This window comes from Balaenoptera ricei, chromosome 13 (assembly GCF_028023285.1).
Source record: "Balaenoptera ricei isolate mBalRic1 chromosome 13, mBalRic1.hap2, whole genome shotgun sequence".
NCBI classification, from domain to species: Eukaryota; Metazoa; Chordata; class Mammalia; order Artiodactyla; family Balaenopteridae; genus Balaenoptera; species Balaenoptera ricei.
Window position 1 is genome coordinate 101,982,868 of NC_082651.1, and position 12,583 is coordinate 101,995,450.

Genomic DNA, 12,583 nt, shown 5'->3' on the forward strand with positions numbered 1-12,583 from the left:
TTGGCAGACTCAGGCCCCATGGGAGGCAAGGTGAAGCTGGACTAGAAACTGGCAGATTGGTTGAAAGGTTAAAAGCCAAGTAGACAGCAGGGATAATTTCTTTTCAGCAGAAAACTCCAAGTTTACTCTTTGATGGAATAAAGCAGAGGGTCTCTTTGGGGAAACAATAGAAACAGCTGAGGGCTGGATGCTATGCAGAAAGCTGGATCTAAAGGAAATTCAGATATTGAGTACTGAGCCCCTCAAGATCCCTCCCCTAACCTCTACAGCACTTACTGTGTATCAGACACAATCCCGATGACATTACACTTTTAAAAAATAGTTTTATAAACTCCTCAGTGGTAACCACTTTACAAATGAGGAAACTGATACAGAGAAAAGATTCAGTAACTTACCAAAAGCACACAGGTAATAAATGGAAGGGTTGGAATTGAAGCACATGCCGTCTGGATGCAGAGTCCGACGCTCACCCACTACACGCAACTGATGGGCCCCAGGAAGAGCCTGTCAAACATCCTACACAGAAGCCCAAGATCCAGATGCATCGCCCATGTGAGCAGGGCCTCTAGGAGACTTTCTGATGCTGCCCCGGGAAGTCTGAGCAACAGCCAAGGACCCCAGATGCCTGAGAAAATCCCTTAATATGAAAGAGACCAGAACAAGCCAACAAACACAACAGAAAAGGGATCAAAGCAAACTGGAGGAAATAGAAAGTATACAAGAAGAAAAAAGAAATTTCCATTAACTTTCTCAGATTATGGGAGACAACTATTGCATTTACTAAACAAGAACAAAATATTTCTTAAGTGGAAGAGGGAGAAGATGATTCAAATAACCAAGAGCACTCACTTTGAAAGTAAAATTATGAGTGTTGAAATTTACATTTTAAGAAGTCTCACTAGAAGGGTGAGAAGGTAAAATAGAGGAAATGTGATTAGAACAAAAGGACACAGACGAATGGATAAAGAAGATGTGGTACATATATACGATGGAATATTACTCAGCCATAAAAAGGAATGAAATTGGGTCATTTGTAGAGATGTGGGTGGACCTAGAGACTGTCATACAGAGTGAAGTAAGTCAGAAAGAGAAAATCAAATATTGTATATCAATGCATATATGTGGAACATAGAAAAATGGTACAGATGAACTGGTTTGCAAGGCAGAAATAGAGGCACAGATGTAGCGAACAAACATATGGACACCAAGGGGGGGAAGTGGCGGGGGGGGTGGTGGGATGAATTGGGAGACTGGGATTGATATGTATACACTAATATGTATAAAATGGATAACTAATAAGAACCTGCTGTATAAAAAAAATAAATAAAATAAAATTCAAAAAAAAAGAACAAAAGGACAAAAAGATGGAAACCAAGATAGAGAGACTCAGAGGTTGTCCTGTATGAACTGTAGCAGTTCCATTCCAGAAAGAGAAGAAGGGAAGAGAAGATCCCTGGGAGCTCTGCAGGGCGCCCACCATGATCAGGGAAACAGATCCACACACCCACCCATTATGGGAACACCACAACACACATGGAACAAGAGACAGTCCTAATAATTCTGGGCATGCGCATCTAGCGGAAAGGATTCTACAAAGAATCTTCAAGAGGTAGAAGATAATGGAATGAAACCTTCCAACATCTGAAGAAGAATTATTCCGATCTAGATTTTTGTACTCAGGCAAATATTATGGAAATAGTAAAAAAAAAAAAAAAAAAAAAAGCTCTCCCAAGAACCTTTCTCTGGGAAGCAATGGACGATGATCCATCCGAGAAAGAGGAAGGCAGGGGATGCAGTAAACAGGAGACGGAGGAGCAGACAGGCTGGGCTGGAGGAGAAGGGACCATCCAGCCCTCCAGTTGGCCCGACGTAAGACGGCCAGATGGGAGCGCACGGGCAGCTCCCTGAGATGCCACTCAGGGCCCCAAATGGACACCCAGTGTTTGCTTGCAGTGAGAGGAGGCTACTTAATTGGGAGACTTTGAGGATAAACTCTTGGGAAGCACACAGGAAGGATACAAGTGCACGAGCACGGCTGCTGACTGCGGATGAGAGATGTGGTAAAACCTACGATCCACCGTCCACAGTGTTTTCATAGTCATGACAACGAAACATTGTTAATGGTCTAACGTAATGTCCCACGTGACTGCATTGGGACAGAAGTGTCTGAGACGGGTCGGCAGGTGTGCGTGTTGGAAAGCGTCCTCTTCTTCTCCAAGCTGGGAAGTTGACAGATGAACGCTTCTGGGTGGGAAATAGTGCCCTAGAGGAGGGAGAGCTTTTGTTAGGGATGTGGATGGAGGTCAATGTCAAAAGGAAGGGTGAAAGAGTTGAAAACTCGGCCCTCTGGGGAGCTAGGAGTAGAATGTGGGTGGTATTTGGGGGAACCGTTTTCCATAACAAGCCATGTACAGCTACCTGACCCCTAAACTATGTATGTGTATAACTTTGGTGAGAACACATAATACATCTTTTGATATGTAATATTACATCCTGTTGTTCATCATGATGGCTGGTAATTGCAGTCCTCAGACCACAGATGGTCTGGAGTGGAGGCTGAAGGCTCTCAGCTCCTGGAATTGGAGGAGTGCTTCCCGGAACCCAGGTTGCAGCTGAGCTGGGTGAGGGAGTGGCCTGTTTCTCCCAGGAGGAGGGCACAAGTCAGCTCTCCAGCCACTGCTCCCTGCGCTTCTCTGGTGACAGCACATTTGGTGACTGACAAACACTCACCCCTTGATAACAGCGTGTTCCCACAATAGCTGCTGGATTCCCAGTGGTTTCAAGGTTGTTGAGCGAGCGGGGTCTGTGTTAACAAAGACACTAAACACAGCTGTTTCATTGTCTATATTTAAAACCAGTCAAATAAAGATACTCTTGGCTCCCAGAAGAACTGTTCTGCGGGGCTCCAAACGGCCCCTGGGTTGCTGGGGGGTTCTGGCGGTCCCTGGATGCCCCCGGGTGTGCTCAGGGCCCCCTCTCAGCTGTCCCTCCTCAGCCACGTGGCTTGCGGGGCCTGGGTGCACTGCTGATGTTTCTTTAGTGTGCAGCTGCATCCCATGTAAGCCATAGATCCACAGCGAGCCGTTAGTAAAAACAGGAAGCAGAAGGAGTACTAATAATAACATACAAATTAGCAAGGAGCAAACCTGCCTCAAAATGGTCTACACCAGCTCCGAAAGTTACGTTCATAGATCAGATTTCTCGTATTGCCAGTCACAATTTCTCTGATAACTCGTTTAAAAATGGTAAATGGAAAAACAATATAGAGTGAAAATTATATCAAAGAAGCTTTATAACTACTGTATATATATATATATATATATATATATATATATATATATATATATATATATATAAAGATAACCCCATTTATAATATGTTATATTTGGAGAAGTACTTACAAATATCAGCCTAGAATATTCTCTTCTACCTCACTATTTGGAAACAAATTTTTAAAAGAACAAAAGAAAGATGGAAGGAAGGGAGGGAAGAAACAAAGAAATCTGGTTTCCCTTAGCCCAAAATGCAAACATTTCAAACAGGAGGTCATTTATGTCTATTTTTCATGACAAGATAAATTACTAAATTTCAATCTATTTCTTAATACATAATCAGTCTAAAAACCAAATATGATGTAATCAATCATTCTTGAATCGGGGACAAACAATGCTTTTTATTCACTACATAACTAATCTAAAAATTAAGCAATACACACTCTTGTTAAATGGGGAAATTCAAAATTGGTCTTATATCATGAATATTCATAAAGGTAAAGTTAAAATGAATTTTATAATGCAACCATTTATAATACACTGATCTAAAACTGAGCTTTTACTTAAAACCACTTCTTTACTACATGCTACTATATACTATGTTAAAATGAAGAAATGATTTGGGTTCCTGAGAAGGGACCCCAACAGCCCCAAACTGAAACCCGGTGTGGGCATTCCCCAAGCAGTCCCTCATCCCCAACCCCCCATGTGCCGAGCGCTGGTCGACACCACAAGATGCTGGCAGAGGTGTGTTTGATGGTTTAGCTCAGCTGTTCAGTGTGGCAAAATCTGCTCAGCAACCATTCCATGTCTCCATGGTTGCGTTGTGGGCTATGAGCCACAACTACTGACCCTGCGAGTCACAGCTACTGAACCCACGTGCCACAACTACTGAAGCCCACGCGCCTAGAGCCCATGCTCTGCAACAAGAGAAGCCACCGCAATGAGAAGCCTGCGCACCGCAACGAAGAGGAGACCCCGCTCGCTGCAACTAGAGAAAGCCCGCACGCAGCAACGAAGACCCAATGCAGCCAAAAAATAAAAGTCAACATCATCAACACACATAGCTACAAAGTTTTTTTGTGTGATGAGAACTTTTAAGATCTACTTGCTTAGCGACTTTCAAATATACGACACAAATGTACACAGATGTAATGCTGTACATTACATTCCCAGGACTTATTGATTTTACAAATAGACGTTTGTGCTCTTGACCCCATTCACTCGTCTGGCTTAGCCGCCATCCCCTGCCTCTGGAAACGACCAGTCTGTTCTCTGCGTTATAGAACATTCTCAAAATTATAGAAATGGAAGGCAGATTCGAGGTTGTGGGAAGGGAAGTGGGTGAGCTTATAAGAGGGTGGCCACCCTTGTGGTGATGGCGTTCTGTGCCTTGGCTGTGCGGGTGTACAGTGGACATACACAAGTGATCGAGTCACATACAATTAAACACAGACATGCACGGGAGCACAAGTAAAGCAAGATCAGTGGAGTGAATGGGTGTTGATATCCCGGTTGTGATGATATCTTAGAGCCTGGGGAGATGATATTACCGGGGGCGGTGGGTCAAGGATACATGGGATCTCTGTATCATTTCTTCCAGCTGCACGTGACCTGCAATTATCTCAAAACAAATAGTTTAAAACAAAGTAAAATGTGTATGTGTATAATTTCACATAATGGCCAATGCTATAAAGAAAGCCCCGTTGATCCTCAACTGAGTGATGGTGGATGAGAGGAAGGTGCCAGTAAAGCTGTACCTGAGGACACAGTGGGGCTGAACATCCAAAGGCACCCCCGCCTGCTAGTGTTATTTGCGTCATTTGTGTTTTGCAACTAAGCTACCCACTAAACACTTCATTTAAGAGCTCATCCTGGAAATTCCATTACAAATGATCACGAGCAGCATATGTGACAGAAAACTGTAAACAGCCAGAACCATAGGAGCATAATCCTTCATCTTGTACCTGAGTAATTGGGAAAAGATGATGTCTTACAAGATCACGTCACTAAGGGACTCAGTCATTAGTAGATGGTTCTGTGGATTCTTACATAATGAGAGGTGTTTTGTTCAAAGAATCATCAGCTCAGTTTCTTTCATTCTATTTTTTTAAATTCTGCCTTAAAGAAGAAATTTCTATTTTACATCTCAGTTGTCTTAAATCAAAATATATATACATTTAATAAGAAACATCAACTGCCCTTCAAGGGCATTTAACCTGTAACCCACCCGTTTTTAATCTACATCTGATAAATGACTCCGGGGTGAAAATACCTCTTGGAGAAGAGGTGGTGTCTACTGCTGACAGTCACCATAAGTTCCCTTCTTCCAAAAGGGCGGCAGAGTGTCTTGTATTTGTGGGTGAGCCCCAGCTCCCCGTGAGCTCAAGGGAACAAGGAAAGGATCAAGGTCACTGTCACAAGGATCAAGACACAGCAATATTTGGAGGAAGCTCCATGAACGGCTGAGAGGAGGGCATTGTCCATGTGGGGAATGAGAAAGGCATTTTCAACTCCCTGACTTATTCGTGAACGTGGGCATGGAGAACAGAGGATGTGTCAAATACGACTTTGTCCACAAAATTCGATCTTATAGACCCTAATCAGTTTACTGAAAAGCCTGTCATTTGCCTGACTGCCCGCCCCTCACGGGTGAGCCTGGTGGTCTTTGTCCTTGCTGTCTTCCCAGAACCCCACGGAGTCCCCAAAATGATGGGGATCCATGTGATGAATCCACAGCACATTATGAAATGCTTAAAGCGATAGAGGTGAATTTCTAGGATGACCAGAAAAGTAAAACATGTAAATTAATATAACAATATTTCACTAAAATGTGATTTTTTTAACAAAGTGTTGGCACTATATCAGATAGAGTGGCTTTGATCATTAATATCCAATCCTTTTCATGTATTTTCCAATCACTTAATTGTTTTGCTTTGTGTTGGTTTGTTTATAAGATTTATTTAAATTTGTCTACTTGATGTTCTTCATATGATGAGAATTAAGATGCCTTTTCATAAAACCACTGCACTGAATACCATTCAAACCATTCTTAACCAATTTAGTAACATCTCAGAACATCTTCAAAATAACTGTGCCCACTAAGTACCTATTCACCATAGAAGATTATGCACAAAGGCCGTTTTAAACACTGCATTGTGTTGTTGCTTTATAGTTATAACAAATGAAAATTTTAAATTAATACTTAAGAGGTTGTATTTTGTTTTCCTTTTTCATTAGCAAATAAGATGTCCTTATAAAACCTTTTATATGGAAAGGACTGTAGCTTATTTACTGTCTTTTGAATGGACAAGGATAAAAATAAAAACACATCTGACAAACTATGATGATAAAAGCTCTGTATCGACATGCAGATACATCACTATGCTTCCCTAATTCACTTCTAAATATTTCATACTGTCTTAATACTTTTCAGACTCAATCAAAAATAACTTACACTTAGTTTTATTGAGAACGTGTTAACAGTTTGTGTAATCTTTACATCACAAACAGCAATTTAGTTTTCTAAAGAGATTTTTCTATAAGGAATCATTTATCACAAATCAGTGCATTGTGATATGATCTCCGTGTTAACAGTCTGTGTAATCTTTACATCAAAAACAGCAATTTAGTTTTCAAAAGAGATTTTTTTATAAGGAATCATTTATCACAAATCAGTGCATTGCGATACGATCTCCAGGTCCCCCCCGTAGTGTCTCCGTGTGTTTGTGCACACAGCCTGGCTGTCATCAACACTCTGTCCTCAAGCGCAAACCTCCCTGGTGATTAGATCCCGCAGGTAGGATCCTTGTCGCATTATGATAATCAACCGCATTCCTCTGCCCTTTTATTCTTCTCTAGAGTGACTGCATCTCGTGGAAGAGGAAAAATGTAGTTACTGGATCCAATCGAGTGTTTGTGTCTCTGAAATTATCAGCAACACCCCGTCAGGAAAGGTTCTGTTGGTCCACAGACGTCTGGCGATCCAAGCAGCCACGTAAAGGTAATGATCCCGTGTCCTACTTTAGGCTCTACGTGCAAACAGATGTTTGTATATTACATTAACAAGAATTCAAAAAAGCATAAAGACAGGTTTGTGAATGGAGGATTTTGTATTTGATCAAGAGTTCAACGTTCCTAATCTTAATAAACAAACTCAGTACAAAGTCAGAATTTATCATCTATTACTAAACATAGACTCAAGTAGTCTTCTTTTATCCAATTACAACATTACCCAAAAAATAATTTCATAGCCATATTAATACGTCTGTTCACCCTTTGGCAGTTGTACAGAGGCTGCTTCGTACAGATTCCCTTTAAAATCAGATCTCTCTTTCCACTATTAGTCTATTTAGGGGCCCTTTATCTTTAAGGAAATTAAGCACTTCTTTAATTAGGGCCCATTTGCATAGCCCAAGGTCCTCATAGGTTGCTGTCAATTACTGTTGATAAGCCTCTCTCAGTGCTGCTGTGGACCTCCAGAACCACACTCCTTGCAAACTTCCAGTTATATATGGCTAATGTTCTTTTTTAAGAATTTTAAAAATTGTGGTAAAATATATAGAACATAAAATTTACCACCTTACCTTTTTTAAGTGTACAGTTCAGTGGCATGAAGTATATTTACATTATGTAGCTGTGCGACTACCATCACCACCCATTTCTAGAACTTTTTTCATCTTCCAAAATTAAAATTCTGTCCCCATTAGGCACTCACTCTCCATTTCCCCCTCCTCCCAGCTTCTGGAAACCACCATCTACTTTCTGTCTCTATGAATTTGACTGCTGTGGGGACCTCATATGAGTGGAATCATACAGTATCTGTCCTTTAGTCACTGGCTGATTTTACCAGCATTATGTTGTGGCAGGTGTCAGAATTCCCCACCACTTTAAGACTCAAGAAGATTCTATTGTATGTAGAGACCACATTTGGTTCATTCCCTCTCTGTCAATGGACACTTGGGTTGCTTCTACCTTTTGGCTATTGTGAATAATGCTGCTATGAACATGAGTGTGCAAATATTTGTTTCAAGCCCTGCTTTCAGTTCTGCTGTGTATATACCCAGATGTGAAATTGTTCGATCCTATGTTAATTTTTAACAGTAAGGAACTTCCATACTGTTTTCAATCACAGCTGCACCATTTTGCATTCCCACCAACGGTGCACAAGAGTTCCAATTTCTCTACATCCTCACCAATGCTTCTTGCTTTTTGTGTTGTTTTGTTCTGTTTTGTTTTTAATAATAGCCATTCAAATGGATGTGAAGTGGTATTTATTGTGGTTTTGACTTGATTTCGCTAATGATAGTAATGTTGAGGGTCTTTTCATGTACTTATTGGCCATTTGTATATCTTCTTAGGGTAAATGTCTATTCAAGTTTTTTGCCTTAATCAAGTAGTTTTGTTGTTGCTGTTGTTGTTGTTGAGTGTAGGGGCTGTTTATATATTCTGGATATTAAGCCCTTATTAGATAAATGGTTTGCAAATGTTTTCCCGCATTCTGTGGTTTGCCTTTTCATTTGGTTGGTCGTGTTCTTTGATGCACAAAAGATTTTACTTTTGACATAGTCCAATTTATCTATTTTCTTTTGTTGCCTGTGTTTTGGGTATCATATCCAAGAAACCATTGCCAAATCTAACATCATGAAGATTTTCCTATATATTTTCTTTTAAGAGTTGTATAGTTTTAACTCTTATGTTTAGTTTTGGGTTTTGATCCATTTCAAGTTACTTTTTGTATATAGTGTAAGTTAAGGGTCCAGCATCATTCTTTTTCATGTAAGTATCCAGTTTTCCCAACACCATTTGTTGAAAAGACTGCCCTTGCTCCATTGAATGGTCTTGGCACCCTTGACAAGAATCATTTGACCATATACACAAGGGTTTATTTGTAGGCTTTCTATTCTATTCCTTTGGTCTGTGTGTCTGTCTTTATGCCAGTACCACACTGTTTTGTTTACTGTAGCTTTGTGTAAGTTTTGAAATCAGGAAGTATGAAACTTTCAGATTTGTTCTTCTTTTTCAAGATTGTTTTGGCTGTTTAGGGGTTCCTTTAGGGTCCATATGAATTTTAGGATGGATCTTTCTATTTCTGCAAAACAACAACATTGGGATTTTGATGGGGATTGCTTTAAAACTATAAATTGCATGGTTAAGTTTCTTAATCAGACAGAAATAGAGGTTTCAATGTTTTATGGTAGTGAATTTTCCTACCCAATTTGAGCATGTACCATTACCTTAAATAAATTTTTTTTGAGTGTGAAAAATATTAAGATTTTATTTTATTTTTTCTGATCCTGGTCTGGAGAACAATAAGTGATTGCAGGGAATGTTAACTATAAAGTTTTGCACAAATCCACACTGAGAATGAAGAGACAGTTTCTGTTGAATTTCTTGAAACTCAGAATTTTGAAATCAGTAATTCCTTAGTAGAAAACCACAAATGTCATGGAATGTTTCACATAGTTTTTGCCATCAAAGGTAAGCTTATCTGGCATTCAGAAGTTCTTTATTTATAATAAGAGCCTAATACAAAACTTAGGTATGATGGGGCATCACTCAAGACCATGGTCAATATTAACAATGTGGAGAGGCGCAGTATATTTGAATGAGTGATTAATCACACTCCTGTGTCATTTTTGAAATAACAAAACCTACCAATGATCGAGCTCTAGTATACACACCAGCACCGGGCAAGCACTAAATTCCTCCCAAATTCTGCTAGACTGAAAGATTATCCTTCCCACTTCAGAGCTCAGTAAAGGGAAGATTAGATAATGTAAGTGACTATGCTAAGATGACATAATTAATAAGTAGCCAAGACAGTAACTGCACCAGACTCAGGTGGCTGACAATGCGATAGAAAGGAATTTTGTTTAGAGATCTACATTTGACACAAATCACTAATTCCAAAAAGCCTTCAAATTTCAATCTTCAATCCAAGTCTATTTCTAAACCAAATGAAAATATTCAGAAGTTAGCAGTAGAATAGATACAGCAAAAAAAGGACTCAAAGGAAAGGTTTTGTTCACAACTACCCTTTCTGTCCCAGATACCAAGGGATAATTGTGTATTAATCATTATGTTCATCCGTTTCCCACTTTTTCTACACTGTTGAGTACCTATTTTGTTCCATGAGCCCTTCTAGACTCTGGAGGTATAAAATGGATGAAGCACGGGCACTGTCCTCAAAGCATCACAACGGCGTGGTAAGGACCAGGAGTAAACAGGCCTGAAGGCCCTTCCATCAGGGCAGAACACCTGCTTGGTCCCCCCGCCTTCCAGAGCCGAGCATGTTTTCCGGCCCTGTAAGGAGTTCAGTCACTTCTCATGGTATCAACAGAGGTCTGGGTAAGATGACTTAGGAGGACGGAGAAGAGGTCTTAGCTCTGATTAGAGGGGCCAAAGATGTCTTTGCAGAAGAAGTGACCCCAGAACTGGGTCTCGAAAGATTAGTTCATTAGATGAATGAATTGAGAGTGACTTCCCATGTAGGAGAAAAATATAAAACCCAGAGATGAACTCAGGGCATAGACATAGATACCAGTAACTTGGCACGCACAGCTACTTGTTAGGACAAAGGACTTAATTCCTCCCGGCTTGGGTTTGGTGTTGGTAAAACAGTTGTGATTTCTGTGGTCCACAGGAGAGAGAACGTGATATGGCTCCATCTCCCTGTCTTTTCAGACGGAGGGTATAGAACGGTCCACTCCAGGGCTCTCAATCCCAGAAACTGATTGCTAGCTGCTCTCACTCATTTGCCCACCACCCTTTCTACTTCCAGTACCCAGCGTTAGTGTATTCAACCATCCAGATTCTTGTTACCTGCTGCCGTGTGGTTGTTTGAACTAGGGATTCCCAGGATTGTTCTTTTGCTGGTTCTACTCCTTAGCTTGCAACTCAGAGTCAGAAGGACGCAGGTGGAAGGGCCCATGGTCCCGTCGCCATTGCTAAGCCGGCAGCGGTTGAATAGAGACGGCCCCGGTCCTGCAGCCCTCGCACTCCCAGCTCCTCCCCACCCTGTGACCACCACCGGCTCCCCGTGGGCCACATTTCCTGCCCTCAGCCCTTGCTTCCCTTAGCAACCCCAGTCAAGAAGGCCTTTGGGGCTTCCTCTTATGGGAGAAATGAAAGTGCCGTGGTACAAGATTTAGATTTAGTGCATTTTCTGTCCATGTGTCCCAATTAGCCACCATGATTGCCGAGTTGAGCACCTGTGGCTTCCCCGCAGCTGGTGCTCTAGGAAATCCAATTTCCTCTGAACCAGAGCCCAAAGAGAAAATCACACTCCCATCCAATTTCCATGCTAAAGACTTTACTTAAAATAAAATCAATATCTGTTTCCGAAAAAGCTTCATGAATTGTGTTCTGAATGGCGACTATTTTAAAGAAAAGTGTATCGTGTGTCCAGAAGGAGGAATCTGCTGAAATAGCTCCAACTTTATAAATCTGTGGTCTTTGACCCTTTGAAACGGATTTATTTTAAACAGCTGACAAATACTATTAGTTTCGTCCTAGCACTGCCAGTTACCATTTGTATCCCTTTGGGCAAATCCCTTCAAAGTCTTACTTTCTTTTTCTGTAAAATAGGGATAAAGGGCTAGATCAAGTGTGATGGATTACATGAAAATACTGTAAACTGCTAATGATGGTGATTGTAGCTAAGTATTCATTAAGTAGCCGCAATGTACCAAGCTCCGTTCTCAAAGTACCACTCACTATATCCCATTTAGTGCTCGAAACACCCTGTGTTACTCTTCTTATCCAGATTTTTATCCATAATTTATATCAGAGGAAACTAATGTATAGAGAAGTTAAATAAAATGCCCAACGTTACACAGTAAATGGCACGGATGGAATTCAAACTTAGGTGTGTGTTTCAGCTCCTGGCCAACGTTCTTAACTGCTGGGACCTGCCCCTGCCACGTTCCCAAAGCCCTATGCAAATATCACACATTGCTATCCTTGTGTCTATTCCACATATGTTTACAATAGGTATTATTTGTGTGTGCATGTAAAGTATTGTGTGTATATATATGCTTACACACCAAGAATTTGTAAAACTGCTAGGTTGCCACTAAATCACACTGTTTCGCCTAAAAGGAACAATGCTGTTAATATGATTCTGAGTTCACCACTCTCGTGCCCCCTTGCTCAGAAAACAACCCAATAATTTCGAGTCATGTTTTCTCAAGATCATCCCTAAATCATGACCTAATGCTTTTCGATCATTTTCATAGTGATTCATCAGTATTGCTTAAATCTTCTTTATGACCTTTGTTACCTGCCATTATAACAATGTTTATAAAATG